We start from the raw sequence: 23,127 nt of genomic DNA, 5'->3' as shown, positions 1-23,127 counted from the left end.
TAATATTTAACCTGTGACCTTGTTCCTGACATAGGGCTCTTGAAGCCCTTATAATTTCCTGGATGATTAAAGTATCTTTTGTTCTAATGAGCAGTTCTGAATGGGCTCTTGGATGAGAGCTGGTCACTAGAAGGACCAAGTCATGAACAAAAGCTAGGGATTTTCAGCACTCCCCACCTTCTCTTGAGAAAAGAGAAGAGCTGGACATTGAGTTAATAATCCATCATGCCTGTGTGATGAAGCCTACATAGAAACCTCAAATGTACAGGGTTTGGAGAGCTCCAGGTTAGTAAACACATCCAACTCCACAAGAACAGAAGCTCTTGTGCTTGTGACCCATCCAGACCTCACTTTAAGTATTTCTTCCTCTGGCTGTTTATCTGTATCATTATCATATTCTTTAATAAACTGGTAAATGTAGGTGTTGCTCTGAGTTCTGTGAGTTGCTCTAGCAAATTAATTGAACCTGAGGAGGGGTCACAGGAACCTCTGATATGTAGCCAAATTGGACAGAAATTGTGGGTAACCTGGGGACTTGTCATTAGCACCCGAAGTGAAGAGTAGTCTTGTGAGACTTAACCCTTAACCTATGGTATCTATCTCCAGGCAGATAGTGTTAGAATTAAATTAAATTGTAATAGCTAGCTGGTATAGCAGAGAATTGCTTGTTGTGGGGGGAATAAAACAACACATATTTGGTGACTGGAAGTATCAGAAGTGCAGTAGTATTTGTGAGTAGTAAAGGAGACACAGGGAAGAAACACACAGTAGAGAAGAACTGGGTTTTCTTTGAGAGGTGGAAATGGGAATGGTATCATCACTCTTACCTGCTGTGACCTACTAGCAAAATTTTTTCTTGCTGTTTCCATGTCTTAATTTCCTGCTTGCCTATAGGTCTTAGATCCGGAGGAAATAATGCTTCCACCAGGAAACAATAATTATTTTGGTAAATTGGAAGTTAAGACTCACCCAGCCACTTCAGCTTCCTCATGCCTTTAAATCAACAAGCAAAGAAGAGTTATAGTAATGGGTGGGATTATTAATCTTAATTACTAGGGGAAAATTGGACTGCTACTTCACAATGAAGATCTGGAATACAGGACATCCCTTAGGATGTCTCAGTATTGCTACTGCCCTTTGGTTAAGATCAATGGAAAACAACAACCCAATCCTGGAAGGATTGCTAATGACCCAGACTCTTCAGGAATAAAAAATTGCATCACTCCACCAGGTTAAGAACCATAATCACAGGACCAGTTACAGAAATGAGAAATGTAATTGTCATCAGGATTCCCCCTTATGTTGTAATAAACTTGTTTGTGTGTGTGTGTTCATCTCTGTATATTTCCCTCCATTATTTTCTTATGTAACTGTATATCATAGTATTAAAGTATGACTACATTAGAGTATTTAAGTATTGTTAATTTTATGTCACAGTATTTATGGTACAGGGTATCTGGAAGAAGAGTAAATATCACCCAAGGACTTTGCATCCTCTTCTGGAGAAAGGGTTAGTGAATTTTTTATTGTACACAAGATAGTTGTATTACAGCTGAAATTATGATCTTGCAATTGTTTTTATTTGAAGATTAAGTATGAGTGCTGAGTTGACAAGGGTTGGATTTGTAATAGTTAAATTTATGGGTCAACTTGATATCTTGTTAAACATTATTTCAGTATGTGTCTGTGAGGGTGTGTCCAAATGGGACTAGCATCTGAATCAGTGGACTTGGTGAAGTAGGTTGCCCTCCCCATCAGACCAAATTAAAACAAACAAACAAAAAAGGACTCATTACTTATGCTAGGATATCTCATCTCACTTTGTCCTACATTCAATCTGGGATTTACATCATTGCCTCCTCTGGATTTCAGGATATTGGACCAAAATTGAATTAGACCATGGGCTTCCCTGGTTCTCCAGTTTATAGGTGACAGATCATAAGACTTCTCAGCCCCATACTCATGCGAGCCATCCCCTTATTATAAACCTTTGATAGCTTATTGTTTCTATGTCTCTGAGAGCCCAAATAAAGGCCTAAAGATTTCTAAAGATTTAAATTAGGTATTTAATTACTTTAATAGTTATCAAACTATTCATCCTAGACGAGCTTTGGTAGTTTAAAATCCATGCCAGATAATTCCAGTATCTCTGTCATCTTCCTGTTGGTGTCTGTTGTGCCCCCAGTTCCTCTTTAAATTTTGTACTTTTAATGTTGTGCTATTAGAGTTGTCCTAAATTTTCTTCCATTGCCCTCCCAGGCTCTGTCCCCCCGACCCCAAAGTCAGTCCCCACCCTGTTGTCTATATCCATGGGGCATCCATACATGTTCCTTGACTAGATCCTTCCCCTACTTTTCCCCCTTCTCCTATTCCCACCTCCCCTCTAGTCACTGTCAGTCTGTCCCTTGTTTCTGTGAGTCTGGTTCTATCATGCTCTTTGTTTTGAACATTCATTAGGTTCCTTTTATAGCTGAGATCATATGGTATTTGTCTTTCACAGCCTAGCTTATTTCACTTAGCATAATACTCCCCAGTTCCATCCATGCTGTCGTGAAGGGTAGGAATTCCTTCTTTCTTTCTGCTTTGTAGTATTCCATTGTGTAAATGTACCACAGTTTTTTGATCCACTCATTTACTAGGAGATACTTAGGCTGTTTCCAGCACTTGGGTATTGTAAAATAGTGCTGCTTTGAACATAGGGTGCATAGGTTCTTTTGAATTGGTGTTTCAGGATTATTATAATATAATCCTAGCAGTAGAATTACCAGGTTAAAAGGCAGTCCCATATTTAATTTTTTGAGGAAATTCCATATTGTCTTCCACAGTGACTGCATGAGTCTGCATTCCCACCAACAGTATATTAGATTCCCTTTCTATCACAACCTTGCCAGCACTTGTTTGTTGATTTGGTTATGATGGCCACGCTGCCTGGTGGTGTGAAGTAGTATCTCATAGTGGTTTTAATTTGCATCTTTCTAATGGCTAGTGATGCTGAGCATCCTTTCATATGTCTCTGGGCCCTCTGTATGTCCTCCTTGGAGAAGTGTCTCTTCAAGTCCTTTGCCCATTTTTTAGTTGGATTTTTGGTCCTCCTAGTGTGGAGTCATGAGAGTTCTTTATAATTTTGGAGATTAAACCCTTGTCTGAGGTATCATTGGTAAGTACACTTTTTCATTTTGATGATGAATTCTTTTTCTTTTTAAAAAGATTTTATTTATTTATTTTTAGAGGGGAGAGGAAGGAAAAAGAGAGGGATAGAAACAGCAATGAGTGGTTGACTCTCACACACCCTGCACCAGGGACCTGGCCCACAACCCAGGCTTGTGCCCTGGCTGGGGATTGGACCAGCAACCTTTTGCTTCATAAGTTGCCACTCAATCCACTGAAACGCACCAGTCAGGGCTGACTATTTTTTCTTTAGTCATGCAGAAGCTTTTTAATCTGATGTAGTCCCATTTGTTTATTCTTTACATCCCTTGCTCTAGGGAATTTATTGAAGAAAATATTGCTGCATGGATATCTAAAATTTTCTTGCCAATATTCTCTGCTAGAACTTCTATGGTGTCTGTATTTATATTTAAGCATTTTATCCAGCTTGATTTTATTTTAGTATATGGTGTAAGTTGGTGGTCCACTTTAACTTTTTTTTTTTTGCATGTAGCTGTCCAGATCCTCCAACACCATTTGCTGAAGAGGCTACTCCATATTGTGGTTCTTCCCCCTTTATTGAATATTAATTGACCATACAAATATGGGTTTATTTCTGGGCTATTTAGTTCCATTATTCTATATGTCTATTTTTATGCCAGTATCAGACTATTTTGATTATAGTGGCCTTGTATTGTAGTTTGATGTCAGGTATTGTGATCCCTCCTACTTTGTTCTTTCTCAAAATTTTTGCACCTATTGGGGGTCATTTATATTTCCATATAAATTTTAGAAATGTTTCTTCTATATTGGTGAAATGTGTCATTGGTATTTCAATAGGGATTGTGTTGAATCTATACATTGCTTAGGGGAGTATGGACATTTCAATTATGTTAATTTTTCCAATCCATGAACACATATATGATTCCATTTATTTGTGTCTTCCTTAATTTCTTTCTTCAGTGTTCTGTAGTTTTCTGAATACAGGTCTTTTATTTCCTTGGTTAAGTTTATTCCTAGGTACATTTTTTCTTGTTGTTATAGTAAATGGGATTATTTTTCCTAGTTTCTCTTTCTGGCATTTCATTGTTGATATACAAAAAATACCTTCGATTTGTGAATATTGACTTTGTATCCTGCTATTTTGCCAAATTCAATTATTCAGTTGAATAGTCTGTTTTGGTGGAGCCTATAGAGTTTTCTATGTACACTATCATGTCATCTGCAAACAATGACCATTTTACTTACTCATTTCTTACTCAGGTGCCTTTTTTTTTTTCTTTTCCCTGTCTGATGACTGTGGCTAGAACTTCCAACGCTACATTGAATAAAAGTGGTGAAATTGGACACCCTTATTTTGTTCCTGATCTTAAAAGGAAGTTTTTAAATTTTTGCCCACTGAGTATGATGTTGGCTATAGGTTTCTTGTATATGTACTTTATTATGTTGAGGTATGCTCCTTCTATTTCCATTTTGCTGACAGTTTGTATCACAGATGACTGCTGTACCTTATCAAATGCTTTTTCAGCATCTGTTGATATGATCATGTGACTGCCTTTCCTTTGGTTTATGCAGTGTATTATGTTTATTGACTTGTGAATATTATCCCTTCCTTGCATACCTGAGGTGAATCCCACTTGATCATGGTGTATGCTCTTTTTGATGTATTGCTGGATCTGATTTGACAATATTTTGTTGAAGACTGTAGCATCTATGTTCATCAGTGATATTGGCCTGTAGTTTTCTTTCTTTGTTGTGTCTTTACCTGGTTTTGGAATTATGGTAATAGTGGCCTCATAAAAAGAGCTTTAGAATCTTCACTCTTCTTGAATTTTTTAGAATAGTTTTAGAAGGATAGGGGTTAGCTCTTCCTTAAATGTTTGGTAAAATTCAGCTGTGAAGCCATCCTGTCCAGGGCTTTAGGGTGCTGGTAGTGTTTTGATTACCTTTTCAGTTTCATTAGTTATTATTGGTCTATTCAGACTTTCTGCTTCTTCGTGATATAGTTTTTTGGAATATTATGTGTTTCTGGAAATTGTCCATTTCCCCAGGTTTTCAAGCTTTTTGGCATATATTTGTTCATAGTAATTCTTATAATCCTTGTGTTTCTGTGGTATCAGTTGTAATTTCTTCTGTTTCATATCTGATTTTATTTATTTGGGTCATCTCTCTTTTCTTCTTGATGAGTCTGGTTAGGGGTTAATTTCGCTTATTTTTTCAAAAAATCATCTCCTAGATTTACTGATCTTTGAATTGTTCTTTTACTCTCTATGCCATTTAATTCTTCTCTGATCTTGATTGTCTCCTTCCTTTTGTTTATTCTGGGCTTTGGTTTTTTGTTGTTCCTTTGTAATTGTTGACAATGAGATGTTAAAATCCCCCATTATCAGTGTGTTACTGTCGATATCTTGCTTTAGGTCCTCCAAGATTTTCCTGATATATTTAAATGTTTCTGTGTTGAGTGCACATATGTTAACACAGATATGTTATAATCTGATGGATTATTCCCTTAAGTACTATGTAGTGTCATTCTTTGTCTCTTTTTATGGCCTTTGTTTTGAAATCTATTTTGTCCAATATAAGTATTGCTACACCAGCCTTTTTCCATGTCCGTTTCTTTCTAATGTTTTTCCACCCCCTCACTTTCAGTCTTTGTATATCTTTTGTTTTGAGGTGAGTCTCTTGTAGACTGCAGATATGCAGGTTATGTTTTCTTATCCATTCAGCAACCCTATGTCTTTTCTTTGGGACATTTAATTGATTTACACTTAAGGTTATTATTAATAGGTATTTATTCATTGCCCTTTTTTACCTTTGTCCTGTGTTTCCCACTCCCCCCCCCCCCGCCCCTCTCATTCTTCATCTTCTTAAAACAGTCCCTTTAGCATTTCTTATAATGCTGGTTTGGTGGAGATGTGTCTTTTTAACCTTTTTTTTCTTGCAAGCTCCTTATTTCAACTTATATTTTAAATAAAAATTTTGCTGGATAGAGTAGTCCTTTTCTTTTCATTACTTGGAATATTTCTTACAAGCCATTTCCTTCTGGCTTGTAGTGTTTCTGTTGAATATTCAGCTGATAACCGAAGTATTCAGCTGGGAGCCCTAATTGGGGCTCCCTTGTATGTTACCAGCTATTTCAAACTTGCTGCCTTTAATATTCTCTCTTTGTCTTTAAATTTTGCCATTTTCTAATTATGTGTCCTGGAAATTTAGCTTTATTGGGACCCTCTGTGCTTCCTGGACTTGCATGACTTTTTCTCTCATCCAGTTAAGGAAGTTTTCTCCCATTACTTTTTCAAACATGTTTTCTATGCCTTGCTCCTCTTCTCCTTCTCATTTTCCTATGATATGGTTATTATTATGTTTCATAATGTCCTGAAGCTCCTTAAACTCTTCATTATTTTTAATTGTTTTCATTTCATTGCTCTGTGTGCAATATTTTTTATCTTGTCCTCCACCTCACTGATTCAATCCTCTGCTTCATCTGGCCTGCTTTTAATTCCTTCTACTGTGTTCTTCATTTCAGAAATTGTATTCTTCATTTCAGAAATTGTATTCTGCATTTCCTTCTGTCTCTATTAATAGTTTCTGTGTCCTTTTATGTTGATGTAGTTCTCATCAAGTTCATTGTAGCTTTTGTGGATTTCTTTGTAGTTCTCACAGAGCTCCTTGAGCATCCCTATAACCATTATTTTGAACTCAATGTTTGATAGTTTACTTGCCTTGATTTCATTTAGCACTCTTTTAGGGGATTCCTCCTTTCTTTTCAATTGAGTTTTTTTCACTGTCTGCCTTTTTAAGTACTCTTCTTTTTTGTTTCTGCTTCTTAGATTGATCAGCCTTCAGGTCTTCCTGTCTTTAGGACTCCTTGTCTTCATGGTATGACCTTCCATGGTAAGAGACCTGTGGGATTCAGTGATGAAGTCTCCTTGATCTCCTGAGCTTGATGCTCTTCAGATGCCCTTTATGCCATATGTTCTCCGCTTGCAACATATGGCTCTCTGGTTGTAATTGGGTTTTGATTGTTCTTGGATCATTCTTTGGTGGCTCCTTTCCTCCAGCTGGCTGACAGAGAGTCTCTCTGCCCACTACATCTCATATCCTGTTTTGAAGATGCTGCCAGAACAAAACTACACAATATGTAAACAAACACACACATGTAGAATATCCCCCAACCACAATCACACTATCAACAGCATATTAGCCAGTATTAATAATGGTGTGCGCTCATTAAGACTATTTTAAGAAAGTAGAAACAAATATTAGATTCTCTGTTCCAGAGAAATATAATTTTGAGAGGATAAATGTAGGAGCAATAATAAGAATAGGGAATTAGGGCAAGGTGAAGAGGAAAGAAAGCAACATTTACATAATAAATAAAAGAGGTAATGGAGAAGGTGGACTGGAGCAAGAGAAGGGAAGCATACAGTATTAGGTTTAACAGAAATTTTTAAAAAATATAGTTAGAAAGAAAATAATCATTTTAAAAATAGGAACCTAATTGGAGAAAAGCGTCTGCCATAGCACTATCAACAACAAATGAGGTAAGATTAATATAGTTGGGATGGGAATAAGAGAAAAAAAGAAAGAAAAATTTAAGATATTTCTAGAGAAAAGGGAAGTGATTTTGAAATGATAGAGGGAGATGGAATATGAAGAGTGAGGAACAAACACCAGGCTAAGACAGGGAAAAATTAAAATTTGAGATAAAAAAGAAAGGCAGGAAGAAGGCACAATGGAATAGGAGAGGGGAATGGTAAAATAATAGGTTTGAAATTCCAATATGGTGAAGATCTAGAGACAAAATTGAAGAAATGCAACAACCAATCTATCATAGCCAATGAACAAAAATTGATTAAAGTGGAGAGAGAACAAGGGTATTTTAAGAATTGGAAAAAGAACGTGAAATGACAAATGACAAGCAAAATGGTGTTAATGGGGAGGTCGGGGAAGGGGCGGCAGCTTGCTTGAGGTGGTCCTGCCCCCATGGCCTAGGTCTGGGGTGGTTGCTCTGAATCATTGAAGAGGAAGCTGGAGAATTCCCCACACTGCAGAGGGCAAGGCAGGCACTTTGGAAGAGATGTTCCGTCTCCTTGTTCTTGAGGTTTCAAGTTCCAAAAGGGAGGCTGGGGGCTTCCACTCTCATGCATGCTCATGGGAGACAACCCAGCCCCCTGTTACATGGTGGTCTCTTTGGGCTGACTCACACAGGTAGCCAGTGGCCTCAAGGAGAAGGTCAAACTCCTGGGCTGATGGTTCCTCCAGCAGCAGACATGAAAGAAAACCCCTGGTCCTAGCATGCAGTTGCCTGGTGAAAGGAGAGGCAGGCAAATGTCTTTGGTACCTGATATTTACAGGTGGCCTCCACTTGGACTTCAAGTGGGTCATTTCAGCACTCCTGCTCACTTACACACTCCTGCTTGAACCCTTGCCAGGCAACTGGGGAGTTGCCCAGGGCCTCGCCCAGGCACCCTGTGCCACCTCCTCACTTTCACATTGCATGGCAAAGGACCCTCTTGCTGGCTTCGGTTTGTCTCATCAGGGAGCTTCAGTGGGGTAGGATGTCGGTGTCCTGCCCAACGGAAATATGGCAGGCGTAGGGGGGAAGGGGTGATAACCTCATTGTGGTGACCCCTCCACCAGGACCCATGTCTGGGGCAGTTATCCTGGATCGTCAAAGATGTGTTTGGGGAATTCTCCCCACTGACCAGGTGAGGCTGGCTGTTTGGAAGTGGTGTTCCAGTTCCTTGTTCTTGGAGTTCTGACTTCTGAAAGTGTGGCTGGGGGCTCCCAGCTAGTACTCTAGCTGGTACTCCTGGGAGATACCCCAGCTTCCAGTTACATAGTGTCCAATTTGGGCAGGCTCACCAGGGTAGCCAGAGGAATTTGGTGTGGGATGGTCAACCCCCTGGCTCAGGGGTTTCTCCAGCTGCTGGCAGGTAAAAGAAAGTCCCCTAGCCCTAGACCACAGGCTGTCGGGCAAAGGACAGGCTGGCAAAGGCCTTTGGCATCCATATCCCCAGGTGTCCTCCACTTGGACTTAACTCAGGTTATCTCTGCCCTCCAGCTCACTCTCATGCTCACACTGGGACCCCCACCCCGAGGACTGGGGAGCTGCCCCCGGGCCTTGCCCAGGCAACCTCTGCTACCTGTTCACTCTTCCTGGGGCAAGGCAAAGGCCCCTCTGACAGCTTGGGTTTGTCTCTACATGCAGCATCAGGAGAGGTCGGGTGGAAGTGCCTGGACCAAACAGAAATGTGTTGGGTAGGGTGGGGAAGGAGCTGCAGCCTCCTTGTGGCAACCCTGACCCTATGGCACAGGTCTAGGGCCATTGCCCCGGATTTTGGAAGAGGAGGTTGAGGAATTGACCACACTGACCAGGGCGAGGTGGGTGGTTTAGAAGTGGTGTTCCATCTCCTTGTTTTTGGGGATCCAAGATCCAAAAGTGTAGCTGGGGCCTTCCACTCTTGTGTGTGCACCTGAGGGATGCCCCAGTCCCCAGTTACGTGGTGCCCTCTTTGGACTGGCACACCTACATGGTCAGAGGCATTGTTTGGAGGAAGATCAAACTCCTGGGCCTGGGGCTTATCCAGCGCCTGGCAGGTGAAAGAAAGCCCTCAGCCCTAGCACTTGGTTGCCCAGTGAAAGGAGAAGCTGGCAAAACCCTTTAGCACCAGGCATTGCCAGGCATCTTCCACTTGGACTTCACTTGGGTGATGCCAGTGCTCTAGCTCTCTATCGTGCTCCCACTCCATATCATGCCTTGGCAACTGGGGAGCTGTTTTGGGGCCTCTCCCAAGCACCCTCTGCCACCTCCTCACTTTCCTTGGAGCAGGGTGAAGACCCCTCCTGACAGCTTGGGTTCGTCTCTTCAAGAAGCTTCAGCAGGGATTGGATAGTGTCTAGACCAAACAGAAACGTGGTGGGTAGGGTGGGGGAGGGGTAGCAGCCTCCTTGTGCCAACCCCACCCCCACTGCCCAGATCTGGGGCAGTTGCCTTGGATCTTCAAACAAGAAGTTGGAGAATTATTCCTAATGACCAGGAGGAGGTGGCAGTTTGGAAGTGGAGTTCCATCTCCATGTACTCGGGGTTCTAAGTATCAAAAGTGTGCCTGGGGCTTTCACTCTCATGCATGCTCAACGGAAATGCCCTAGTCCTGTGTTACATGGTGTCCTTTTTGGCTTGGCTCAACTAGGTGGCCAGAGGCACTAGTTGAGGAAAAGTCAACCTCCTGGGCCCAGGGTTACTCCAGTTGCTGACAGGTGAAAGAAAGCCTGGTAGTTGTGCTCCATGGGCAGCCAGTGAAAGGAGAGGCCAGCAAAGGCCTTCAGCACCCAGGCAATGTTCACTTGGCCCTCACTTGGGTCATCATGGTTCTCTAGCTCGTTGTCGTGGTAGTGCTCCAACATAGGCCACAGTGTCTGGGGAGCTGCCCCCAGGCCTCCACCAGGCACCCTCAGCCACTTCCTCAATATCCTAGTGTTACAGTGAAGGGCCCTATTGCCAGCTTGCATTTGTCTCTTTAGGGAGCTTCAGCAGGTGGGGTGGCCATGCTCTGCCCAGACAGAAACATGGAGGGTTTGGTGGGGAAGGCAGAAGCCTCCTTGTGGTAACCCCACCCCCAGGGCCTGTGTCTGGGGCTGTTGCCCTGGATCTTCAAAGAGGATGTTGTGGAATTCCCCCCACTAACCAAGGCAAGGCTAATGGTTTATAAGTGGATGTTCAGTCTCTGTGCTCTTAGGATTCCTAGTTCCTAAATTGTGACTGGGGACTTCCAATGGCGTGCAAGCCCATGGGAGATGCCCCAGCCCCCAGTTACATGGTGTCCTCTTTTGGCTGGTTCATCTGGGTGGCCACAGGCATTGGTTGGGGGAAGGTCAGCCTCCTGGGCTGGGGAGTTCTCCAGCTTTCAGTAGTGAAAGAAAGACCCCTGGACCTAGCATGCAGTCACCCAGTGAAAGGAGAAGCCTGCAATGCCCTTCAGCACCCAGTAGTCCCAGGCGTCCTCCATTTGGACTCCACTCAGGTCATCCCTACTCTCCAGCTTGCTCTCACACTGCTGCTCAGACCTGCACCATGACAACTGGAGAGCTACCCCGTGGCCATGCCCAGGTGTCACAGGTGGGCACAAGTAACCAGGTTCTTAGGAATTGTGGACAAAGAATTGAACCAAACACACAGAGTTTATAGCAGAAAGAGAGAGAGCAGATTTATTAAGCAATAGTACATTCCAGGGAACATGGGAGCAGGCCAGCTCCAAGCAGAGATTGACCTCAGGGACTGGAAGGATTCTATTCTTATAGGGTGGATATTTCCTGGCTAGTTTTGGCAGGGTTTTAATATGCATGTGCAAGTAGGTGTATTATTTTAAAGCTACTATTCATGTGGTCTCCTATGATTTTCCTTGACTGGCCACTGGAGAAGAGGGTCATACAATATTAATTTATTATAATGATATTATAATGAAGCAGGGTTCATGTAGCATCTTCTGCACAGGTACATTCAGGAGAGAGTGGGAACAGCTGGTCTTAGAACAGGGTCTCTGTCCTATATCGTAGCCCTGTAGCACCTCTGGAGTTTCCTCCTTCCTATCTCCTACCTCAACTTCCCTTCTGAGAGACATGGTTCTCAAAAGTCATTTTCAGGTTGTTGAAGGGTGAAAATCATTCTTCTGTAACTTTTTCCAGCTTAGATTGGACAGTCATCCCTGCCTATGGAGAACCACAAAACTCTCACCCTATTCTATCTAGAGGTTGAAGAGGAATTTCTGAGGCCACCATAGATGCTGTATTTTGGTCTGCTTCAACATCACCCTCAGGGATTGGTTGGAAACCCTGGAGATCATGAACCTGATGTGGAAATGCTTAAGTCTAGAAGACACAAATTTAGTAAGTAAACAAACAAGGTTCTACAAGTAATAAGAGCAGCAATGTTATTAAGGGACCTAGGAGAGGTAGTAGCCTCATTATGCTAGGGAGCCAGGAGGTCAGGGTATCCCTAATTCCTTGGCCCTGTTTGTTGTATTTATGTAGCCACTCTGCCTGTTCATAAAATGTTCTTATGTTAGTTTCAACAATTCCAGAATTATTTACATAGGTGCAGCAGGTTTTATTGATAACAGCTCATACCATCCCTCCTTGTTCTGCTATAAGGTAGTGAAGGGTGAGGCAGTTATCCATGACTACATTTGACAATGAGTCTACTGATCTTGATAGTGCAGCTAGAGTATTGGCAGTATATTTAAAGACTTCTTCTGTGAGTTCTATTCTACTAAGACTACTCTTTGTGAGTTCCCTTAGAGTGGTCTCATAGCAGGCAAAGCCTCCCCAGGGGGCTTCAGTGGCTATAGGGACAGCAGCTCCAGCTACCACTAAACCAAAAGCTCGTTTTTTTCTGCTGAGATATGGACTTCCAGGACTCTGGGTTATGTTCATAATGGTAAGGTCTTGGGGTGCCCAGGTCTCTACAATACAATCACCCCCATGTTTAGAGTTGCTGAGATGTGTATAAGCAATAGCTTCTTGAAGTTCTGAATGACTGTTATCCAGTTATTGGGAGTCTCACACAGCCAGATGAGGCCTGGGGGTGCTGCAATGACTGTGGCATTGGTGGAGTTGTATTTGTTAAGGAGGGCACATGGCAAGGGGGAAAGGCAATCCTTAAGGAGGCCTAAGTTATTTCCCCAACCTTTCCCTTCTGCAGGAGGGGGTAGAAATTTTGCTAATACCCCCTGAAGGGATTGGTTCAATTTCCAACTAATGCATTTTGAAGTCTCATTTGTATCTGCATTATGAGTTTTGTCAAAGCAGCAATGAGTATTATTAGGAATGCAGTTAGAATCATAATTTGGGTAGCATACTATGTGTGACCAATTCAAAGGTTTGAGAATTTCTCCCTCAGAAAGATTCTCTAGAAAGCTGGAACTTGAAAGAGAGGCCAGGGCTTCAAATGAGTTAATGGTCTCTGTATGAGTATTATTATAACATGGGGTGCATCCTATAGTACTATTGCATTTAAGAGAGGTACTGGAGTAATTAAATGGCTTTAATTCTAGTGGGGTCATATGGAAGCACAAAGGAGGATTCTGCTCCCATCTGACTCTTAAAGAACAAGAGGAACACATGTAATTAGCAGAAGAATTTGAAGCATTGATTTAGGATTCATTAGCTATTGGGTAGGCCTTCATATGAGTATTATATCTGGAAGGAGTTTCTAGGTTAGGATGAGATATCCAACATTGGGTTAGGTTTTCTCCTGCTGCTAAGGTTTGAGAAGCATTCACTAGAAAATTTTCATCCCCTTCCCCTATACAGGGTGTAGGTGAGTAGAAAATGGTTAATAGAAACAACAAAGACATTTTCATTTTGGATAATCATAGATATGATTCCCCCCAGAAGGAAGTAAACAAGCCTTCATGCAGAGGACCAGTACTAATAGAAAGTTTCCAAGAAGCATAACTATCCAGAACAATGATGATTTTAGTACGTCATCAATTATTACTTATCTTTTAGGGCTTCCTCCTTTTGAACAGGAACTTGAGGGCCACCAGTGGCTCTCAGGTATAGTCTGGGCTTCAGGTCTCCAGCTGGTCCTGAGTCAGATTGGATCAATGGGAGCTGGATTTACCCTGGAAATATGAACCCAACTATTGACCCCTAAAAGTTTTATAGCCATAGAGGTATTCTGGACTACCTGGTAGGGCCCTTTCCATTTAGGGTTGAGTTGGTCCACTGGTGATCCCTCCTTCCAAGTTTTAGGGAGCACCCAGTGCCACGGAGATACAGTAGTTTGAAAGTTCCCTTTTGGGGCTGATAAAACTTTATTTCCATGTAACTGTAAAGCTTTCTGAACTTGCCCTAAGTTTATTATACACTTAATTGCTTGATGAATCTCTGTATCAAATATTAGATCTAGAGTCAAAAAGGGTCGGCTATACAACACTTCAAATGGGCTGAGCTTAGTATTGGCCTCAGGGGAGCCCCTAATTCTCATAAGGGCTGTAGGTGACAACTTAGCTCAGTTTTCAGAGGTCTCCTGATGAAGTTTTGCTAATGTCCTTTTTAAAGTTTGATTTGCACGTGGTCTCCAAGTCGAATGGACTGTGGTCTACAAGTGGAGTGGACTGTGGTCTCCAAGTGGAATGGAGATAATATTTTATGCCTAGAGCTTCAGAGACTGCTTTAGTGATCCTAGAAGTGAAGGATGGCCCATTATCACTTTGTAGGGATTGTGGAAGACGGGGTACAATAAACTGGGGTATTATTTCCTTTAGGAGAGCAGTTGCTACTTCTGGAGCATTTTCCATCCTTGTTGGAAAAGCCTCAATCCAGCCAGTAAAGGTATCTATTCAGGACTAGTAAGTATGTGTATCCTTTACAAGGAGGCATTTTGGGAAAATCAATCTGTCAGTCCTTTCCAGGATAGGTTCCTCTTCACTGACTAGGTTCTATCAGCAGGGACAGGGATGGCTTTTGCCCAGGGTTGTTGTAGGCGCAGAGTACAAGCCTGGCAAACATTCTTTATGGTAGTAGCTATTCCCCTACCTATGAATAATTTATTAACCATTGTCATTGTAGCATCCCTTCCAATGTGGAAGGAGTCATGCAAACCCTTTAAGAACTTCCACTGGAAGGCCTGAGGAAGGAAGAGCCTCTGGCCAATATATATCCAGGGTCCTTCATGGACACCTCCTTGCTCCAAAGCCTAAGATATTTCCTCAGATGTATAGTTGGGCTTGATATCTGAGCCATTTACAGAGGGGAAAAGGCCATTTGTTTGTCAGTCCCTAGTGCTGCTTTCTTTGCTTCTCAGTCTACTCTCCTATTTCCCTGAGAGATAGGGGACATATCCTTTTTGTGGCCTTTGCAATGCACAACTGCCACTTGCTCAGGGAGCCTAACTGCTTCCAACAGATTTAAGATTTCTGGTCCATGTTTAATGGGGGAATTCTTAGCAGTGAGGAGCCCTCTTTCTTTCCATATGGCAGCATGAGCATGCAGAACAAGGGAGGCATATTTGGAGTCTGTATAGAGGTTAACTCTTTTTCCTGGTCCTCAGATGAGAGCTCAGATAAGGGCTATAATTTCAGCCTTTTGTGCCGAGGCCAAGGGTGGAAGGGGTCATGCCTTGGTGGGGTTATATAAACTAACTATTGCATATCCTGCTTTTTGCTACCCATTCTGTACAATTCTGCTCCCATCAGTGAACCATTCATCATCAGGGTTTTCTAAGGGTTGGTCTACTAAGTCAGTCCTGCTGGAGTAAGATTAATGTCTGAGCAGGAATGGATCAAATCTGGGGGTGATTCTGTAGGCATTAAGGAGGCTGGATTTAACATATTACAGGTCTATACAGTTACTTCAGGACTGTCCAGAAGAAGGGCCTAATATTTTATCAGTCTATCTCCTGTTAGCCAGAGGTGCCCTTTCATTTCTAATACCCCTTGTACCTGATGTGGAGTTAAGACCTCTAATTTCTGCCCAAAAGTTAGTTTAGCAGCTTCCTCAGTTAGCATGGTTGCAGCTGCAACTGCTCTTAGACAGGGAGGCCACCCAGTTGCTACAGTGTTCAGTTTTTTAGAGAAATATGTAACCAGTTGAGGTTCATTCCCTAGTTGTTGGACTAAGATCACTAACACTATTCCTTGCTTCTCTGCTATGTATAGAAAGGCTTGTTCAAGTTAGGGATGCCTAAGGCTGGGGTCTTGACTAGGGCCTGCTTGATTTTATGAAAAGTGTGATCACATTCCTTTCCCCATATAATGGGTTCAGTGTCTGGTCCCTTAGTAGCTTCGTACAAAGGTTTGGCAATTAGCCCAAAGCTGGGTATCCAAATCCTACAGAATTCTGCCATTGCTGAAAAGGAGCAAAGCTGCTATTTAGTAGCAGGTGGAGTTAACTCAGTAATGGCTTTAATTCTCTCCTGTGATAATTGCCTAGACCCAGAAGTCAATATGTACCCTAAATAATTTACGTTTTGTTTGGTGATCTGAGCCTTCTTCTTTGATACTCAATATTCACTTTCAGCTAGGAAATTCAGAGTCTGGATGGTATTCTGTTCAGAAGCCTCCTTGGAGGGGCTGCAGATTAGTATGTCATCTACATATTGTAAAATGGTTCCACCTTGTAACTGTAGCTCTCTAAGATCCTTTCCTATTACCCTAGCAAAGAGGTGGGGACTGCCCCTGTCCGAGTGTGTTGCTGATGTATCACTGTCTTTGGATCAGTCCACTGAAAAGCAAACAAACACTGAGAGTCAGGATGCAAAGGGATGCAAAAGAAGGCATCTTTCAAATCTAACACCAAATACCACTGAGCATCATAAGGTACCTATGAGAGCAAGGTGTAAAGGTTAGCTACTATTGAATGTAAAGAGACTACTGCTTTATTGACTAACTTTAGATTCTGGACTAGCCTATATTCTCCCATGGGTTTTATCACTGGTAAGATGGGAGTGTTGCAATGAGATTCACAAGGAACTATGAGACTATGTTGTATAAGTTTAGTTATGATAGGCTGTAACCCCTTCACAGCCTCTCATTTAATAGGGTACTTCTTCCTGTGAGGATAATCTGACCTAGGTTTTAATTGGATTTTAACCAGCAATGCATGTTTGCTCTTCCCGGAATCCCTGACTCTCGAACTAGTGGGTTTACTGCATCCAGACTTGGGACTTCCTGCTGTTTTTGGTTACTACTGATTATCATGGCCTTACTTAATTCAAGTGGCTCTTCAGGGAACAACAAGATGGTTCCCATTTGGGCTAAAAGGTCTCAGCCTCACAGAGGAATAGGGCACTGGGGAACAATAAAAAAGGTGTGTTTGAATATTTGACTCTCAAATTGGCAAGTGATAGGAAATGTATAGAAATAGGCCTTAAGGTTTCCTTTGACTCCCATTATTGTAGCTGAATTAGAGGAAAGAAGTCCAGAATAAGAGTTAAGGACAGATTAAGTGTCAAGAAGTAACAACAAGAGTTCCAGAGTTCCAGAGTCTCTGCCTCTACCTTAGAGGGATTAACCTCTAAGTATCAACAAGTATCAACAAGAAAGTATCAACAAGTCAACAAGTATCAACAAGTCAACAAGTATCAACAAGAAAGTTGATTTTCTTACCTGTCACACCCAGAGTTACCTGGGGCTCCTTGGTAGAGATGGGAATATGAGAATTCCCTGGGGTCACCCTGTTTCCTGGGAACCTTCAGTCCTCAAGAGTAGCCATGGCCTTGGGTAATGACCCCTTTCCACTCTGAGAATAGGGGCAGTCTACCTTCTAGTGCCAGGGGTGGGAACTGATGTTCTTGCATAGATGACAGTGCCCCAGAGGTGGTCGAGTGCAGTTCTTTGACAAGTGTCCAGGGTGCTTGCATTTATAACAGGTATGATCCTTTTGGTCCTGATTCTTTCGAGGCCTCCCCAAGCTCCCTTGATGGGGCTGGTTTCTGCCAATAGCACTACTAAAGGTTAGTGTAAGGAGTGCAGCTTGCTTCTCCCTTTCCTTCTTTCCCTGTTCTCTTTCCTCCAAATCCCTATTGTTAAAGACTGAAAAGCCTGTATCCATGAGCTGGTCTGGGTGGGGGGGATGGTTTGTGGGCCCATTTGTAATTTCTGAAGCTCCCTGCAAATGTCAGGGGCAGACTGACTTATAAAATGCTGTCATATTAAGATTCAACCCTCCAGGGAGGATGGATCCATGTTCATATATTTTCAGAAGGTTTCTACTAGTCTGTTTATGAAGAGAGCTCTATTCTCTTCCTTGCCCTGGGTGATTTCCCTAATCTTTTCATAATTTACAGGTTTTTGGATGCAATTTCTCATTCCGGTTGGCAGGCAATCTATCATTGCATCCCTATTCCAGATCCCTGCCTGAGTATTGTATCCCCAGTCAGGATCCTGGTCTGGGATGGCTTGGGCAGCCGGGGTTCTGGGTATGCAGCTGGTCTGCATGCTTACGGACTTCCTCCCAGACCCACTGTTTCTCATCTGTGGAATAGCAGGTGGTCAGAATTATGTGCAAATCCCTCCATGACATACTGAAGGCTAAAGAGTCTGGGAATTACTAGTGAAACATGAAGCGTCCTCCAAAAGACTCCCTGTCTTTACATTGTTGTAAATCAGTTATAGAGAAGGGCACTTGTACCCTTATAGGGCCTTCAACGCCTGCTACCTCCCTCAAAGGTAGGAGTGTAGGAGTGGTAGGGAGATAAGAAGCACCACTCCTAGTATGTCCTGCTGGACTGAGTTTTTCCTCAGCTTGCAGCTTTAGGTTGTCCATAGCATAAGGTGGTGGAGAGGTTAATCCCTCTAAGGTAGAGGCAGAGACTCTGGAACTCTAGGATCCCCTTAACTTCCCTTGAGAGACAGGTGGGGAACTAAGGAGGGTATCTTCTAATTGATCAGCACTTGGGCCATAGGTTCTGTCAATGTGGAGCCAGAGCAAAATGAGGGATCCCGGTACAGAGACATAAGTTCCTGCATGTAAGGAATTTCAGACCATTTGCCTTCCCTCTGGCAGAACAGATCTAACTGTAAGATAGTATTATAATTCTTGCTCCCATTTTCATGCCATATCTCTCCATCCCCTAATTTATATTGGGGCCAAACAGTGTTACAAAAGAAAACTAATCTCTTCCTTTTTAAATGTTTAGGGTCAAATTTATCCCAATTGCTAATAGTGCAACCCAATGGCAATTTGGAAAGGATAGAAGGTATGGCTCCCATCTCTCAACTGCATTGATCCTAAAGAGAAGGAAAAAACACAGAGATGCTCCTTTGCAGTCTAGAGGCGTCCCTCTTTGCTTGCCTCAGGAGCCTTCCTGGGGTGCCTCAGGGCGTCCCCCATGATCCCACCGACCTTCCAGATGTCTCTGGTGAAAGAAATCCTAGTGAGTGTCGGCTGACACAAATCTAAAAGACTTAAGAGGATTGCCACAGTCTAGTTTTGTTTCTTTTTCTATGTTTAATTCAGAGGTTTTGAGTTCCCTGGACACCATTTACATAATTCATGGTCCTACTGAGTGTCCAGGCTGCAAAGAACTGTTGGGAAGAACCTCTCCAGCATCCTTGAGCAATTGCCTATACTCCTGATGACCCCAGACCCACTGCTCTACCTGGGTGGCCTAAGTATGTTTCCATTCCTGTATTCTCCATCTACAGAGACCCTCATTTTCCTGTAAACCTTCAGGTCTGGAGCAAAGGAAGTATCTTACTAGTAAAATGGTTTCTGGCCCTGTAAACAACCAAGGGGAACATCAAGGTGGTCTTACTATTAAATGACTCTTTTCCAAATTACAAAGAAGACCTTTAGGTGTTCTATGTAATTTTCCAAAGCTTTAAGAATTGTACCTGAGTCTGAAATTTCCCAGAAGGGACCTCAAGAAGTGTCTAAAGGATCTCACTTCATACTAGAGGTGGATCTCACAGAGAGATGATGGACAGAGAGGGGAAAATTAAAATACCCCGGTAGTAGGGTTACTAATTTGATTCCCAGTCAGGGCACATGCCTGGGTTGTGGGCCAGGTCCCCAGTGGGGCCCACATGAGAGGCAACCACACATTGATGTTTCTCTCCCTCCCTTACCCTCTCTCTAAAAATAAATAAATAAAATCTTAACAAAATAATAATAAAATATCCCTATAGGGGCAAGTAAACTACCTGAGAATTCCAAATCCAATTAATTGGGTAAGAGTGGCTCCACGTGGCCATTTCTGGTAACAAATGACCTGCAGGCGCCTGTTAAGCAGCTCTGGGTGATGTTGCTGCTTACAATGATGGTATATACAGGCCAAAGGTGCGAGTGACCCATTCCTGCAACTATACTTAGCAATGGGACTATTAGTGACCCCAAGATAGATATTCCAGGTACAAAGGCAGCAGGAACGCTTTCTACACAAAAGGCAAGTGGGGTACAGGTGCAGGTGTAAAGGCCAAAGTCAGCCAGGGAGGACAAGCATAAAAGACTCTCTGTGGGCCTGCCGAGGAGATTGAGAAAGGAAGTCATAGCGCAGGCGAGGTGGTGACTGATATCCTGAATGGAAGGTCAGACTAGGCCTATGAGGGAGTGGCCATGGGGGGGGGGCAGTGTCAGGTGGTTTTCACAGTGTGCCTGACTGGTGTGCAGACTTTTTCTTGCTTTTATCGGGGGTAAAGCTAACCCAGTTCTGCACCCAGATTATCCTATCATGGGTGTCTTCAAGCAGCAGGCACCCTTGTGGCTTTTAACTGGCTGACCCGTGCCCACAATTTAGCAGCCGACATTCCATCAAGGAACAGAAGACTCACCAAAATGGAATAGGTGGCAATGGAAAGGGGTATCCCTGGGGGTCAGAGCATCAAAGGGGGCTTACCACTCTGGCATCTTCTCCTGGCTGGCTTGCCTAAAACAGGCACCCTCTGCCACCTCCTCACTTTCCATGGAGCAAGGTGAAGGCCCCTCCTTCCAGGTTGGGTTTGTGTCTTCAGGCAGCTTCGGCAGGGGTCAGGTTGTAACAGGGTACAGCCAGGGGGACCCCAAATAGGGATTTGTAATGGAGTCCAGAACTGAGGGTGTCCAGGAAATAATAATTATATAGGATGTCCTCACCCCCACAAGTCTGAGCTGGGGGACGGGACACATGGAGCAGGGCCATTGAGAGTTGTTCTGCATACCAACAGTTTTGCAACTAACCTCAGATATGGTCACTTAACATATCCATAACTTTTAACTGGTTTCATGGATATGTTAAATAGCTGTGGCTGTGACTTTGATCCCTGATGTAATTGGGAGACAACTCCCCCTGGTTACAGCACCTGCATGAGAGCTTGGAAATGATTGGCTACACACCATGGGCCCACGCCTGCCCAGACTTACTATGGAAGCCCAGAAAAGCTGAAAAAATATGGGAATGCTGGCAGATGTAGCTGATTGTGGGAGGAGTTGGAAATGGGGCTGTAGAGAAAGATTGGTGTTGGGATTTAAACCCAGGTGCAGCAGCCATGCTAAGAGGGGACCATGTGGTTTGGGTGAGAAAAGGAGGGACCACACGGCTTCAGGGGAGAGAGGGAGAACTGCGCAGCTTTGGGGCTCCCTTTGCCACACAACTTAGGAAGCTGAGAAGCAAGATGTGGCAGAAATGCAGAGCTCTCTCTTAGCAGTTTGGAAGAATGTAGGAGAGACACTGTGGGAAGGGAAGGGGTGAAAGGACTCTTGCTGGTGGGCCATAAGAAGGTTCCACGTGGGTTTGGATTAACTAGAGATCACGGCAGCAACACAGCTGATGGTGCTGGGATCCAAAGGAGGCATGCCAGCTGAGCATGGGTTGCTGGGAAGAACCAGGGGCTACCAGAGCCATGGACCTCTATTTCTTTTCCTGAGATATGGTACCCCGGACTGGGCAAAGGAGGGAAGGAAGGACTGTGAGTGTTTGTGGGTGTTTCAAGAGATTTTGGGATTTCAATGAAGACATTAAGTCATTACTCTAAGTTTGTACAACCTTTGAATAAATAATCCCTTTCCTTTTCACCAATTTCTGGCATTGAGAGATGTCATTCCCTGGCAGTGGACAAGGTGAACCTAGTATAGGAGGAACCCTGGAGAAGAGGAGGTCCATTCGGTAATAGTATTTTGTCTGCTCCCCACCCCGGTCTGTTCTGTACCAGGGTGGCAGTGCCCCACTCTAAGGGAAACATTGTGTGTGTGGTAGGGGAGGAGTGGAAGCCTGCTTGGGGCAACCCTACCCTTGTGGCCTGGTCTAGGGTGGTTGCTCTGGATTGTCGAAAGGGAGGTTGGGGAATTTCCCCCACTGACCAGGGTGGGGGCGCTGTTTGGAAGTGGTGTCCTATCTCCTTGTTGTTGGGGTTTCCATTCTGAAAATGTGGCTAGGGGCTTCCACTCTTGCATGTGCTCCTGGGAGATGCCCCAGCCCCCAGTTACATGGTGTCCTCTTTAGGATGGCTCACCCAGGTGGCCAGAGGAATTGGTTGCGGAAAGGTCCACCTCCAGCTGATGGCTGGTGAAAGAAAGCCCCCTAGCCCTAGCACATGGTCCCCAGTGAAAGGAGAAGCCTGCAGTGCCCTTCAGCACCCAGTATTCCCGGGCGCCCCCCACTTGGTCTCCACTCAGTTCATCCCTGCTCTCCAGCACCCTCTGGTGCTCAGACCTGTGCCATGGCAACTGAGCATCTGCCCAGTGGCCACGCTCAAGAACCCTCTGCCACCTCCTCATTTTCCCCAGAGTAGGGCGAAGGCCCCTCCTGACAGCTTGGGTTTGTCTCTTCAGGAAGCATCAGTGGGGTGGTGTATTGGTGCCTTAAACAAATGAAAGCATGGCTGGTTGCACAGGGAATAAACAGCAGCTTCCTTATGGTGACCCAGACCCCATGGCCCTGGTCTGGGGTGGTTGCTCTGGATCTTTGAAGAGGAGGTTGGGGGACTCCCTCCACAGACCAGGGCCATACCATCAGTTTGGAAGTGGTGTTCCATATCCTTGTTCTTGGAGTTCCAAGTTCTGAAATTGTGGTTGGGGGCTTCCACTCTTATGCTTGCTCCTGGGAAATGCTCCAGACCCCAGTTGCATGGTGTCCTCTTCGGTGCTGGCCTATCCCTGTGTCCAGAGGCATTGGGTGGGGGGAGGTCAACTTCCTGAGCTGGGAGTTCCTTCACCTTTCAGAAGGTGAAAGGAAGCCCCATAGCCCTTCCCCAAAGATGGCTGGTGAAAGGAGGGACAGGTAAAGGTGTTTGGCACCTGGTATTGCCAGGTGTCCTACACTTGGACATCATACTGGTCACCCCAGTGCTGCAGCTGTCTGTAGCACTCACCCTGGGACCCTCGACCTGGTGACTAGGAGCTGCCCTGGGGCTTCCCACAGACACCCTCCACCACCTCCTCACTTTCCCTGGAGCAAGGTGGAGGCCCCTCCTGCCAGGCTGGGTTTATCTCTTCAGGAAGCTTCAGTGGGGTGGCGTGGCATTGAACCCAATACATGGATACATGGTAGGTAGAGTG

The 23,127-nt window shown here is 43.9% G+C and overlaps 1 protein-coding gene across 1 annotated transcript in view; it reads left to right on the top strand.

Moving 5' to 3' along the window:
- The window catches only part of LOC114511272 (putative ATP-dependent RNA helicase TDRD12), a 179,355-nt gene that overhangs the window by 28,168 nt on the left and 128,060 nt on the right, over window positions 1–23,127 (top strand). The window lies entirely within an intron of this gene.

The sequence above is a fragment of the Phyllostomus discolor genome, chromosome 12 (assembly GCF_004126475.2).
Source record: "Phyllostomus discolor isolate MPI-MPIP mPhyDis1 chromosome 12, mPhyDis1.pri.v3, whole genome shotgun sequence".
NCBI lineage: Eukaryota > Metazoa > Chordata > Mammalia > Chiroptera > Phyllostomidae > Phyllostomus > Phyllostomus discolor.
Note: the sequence above shows the minus strand (reverse complement) of the source record. Positions and strands in the feature narration are given on the sequence as shown.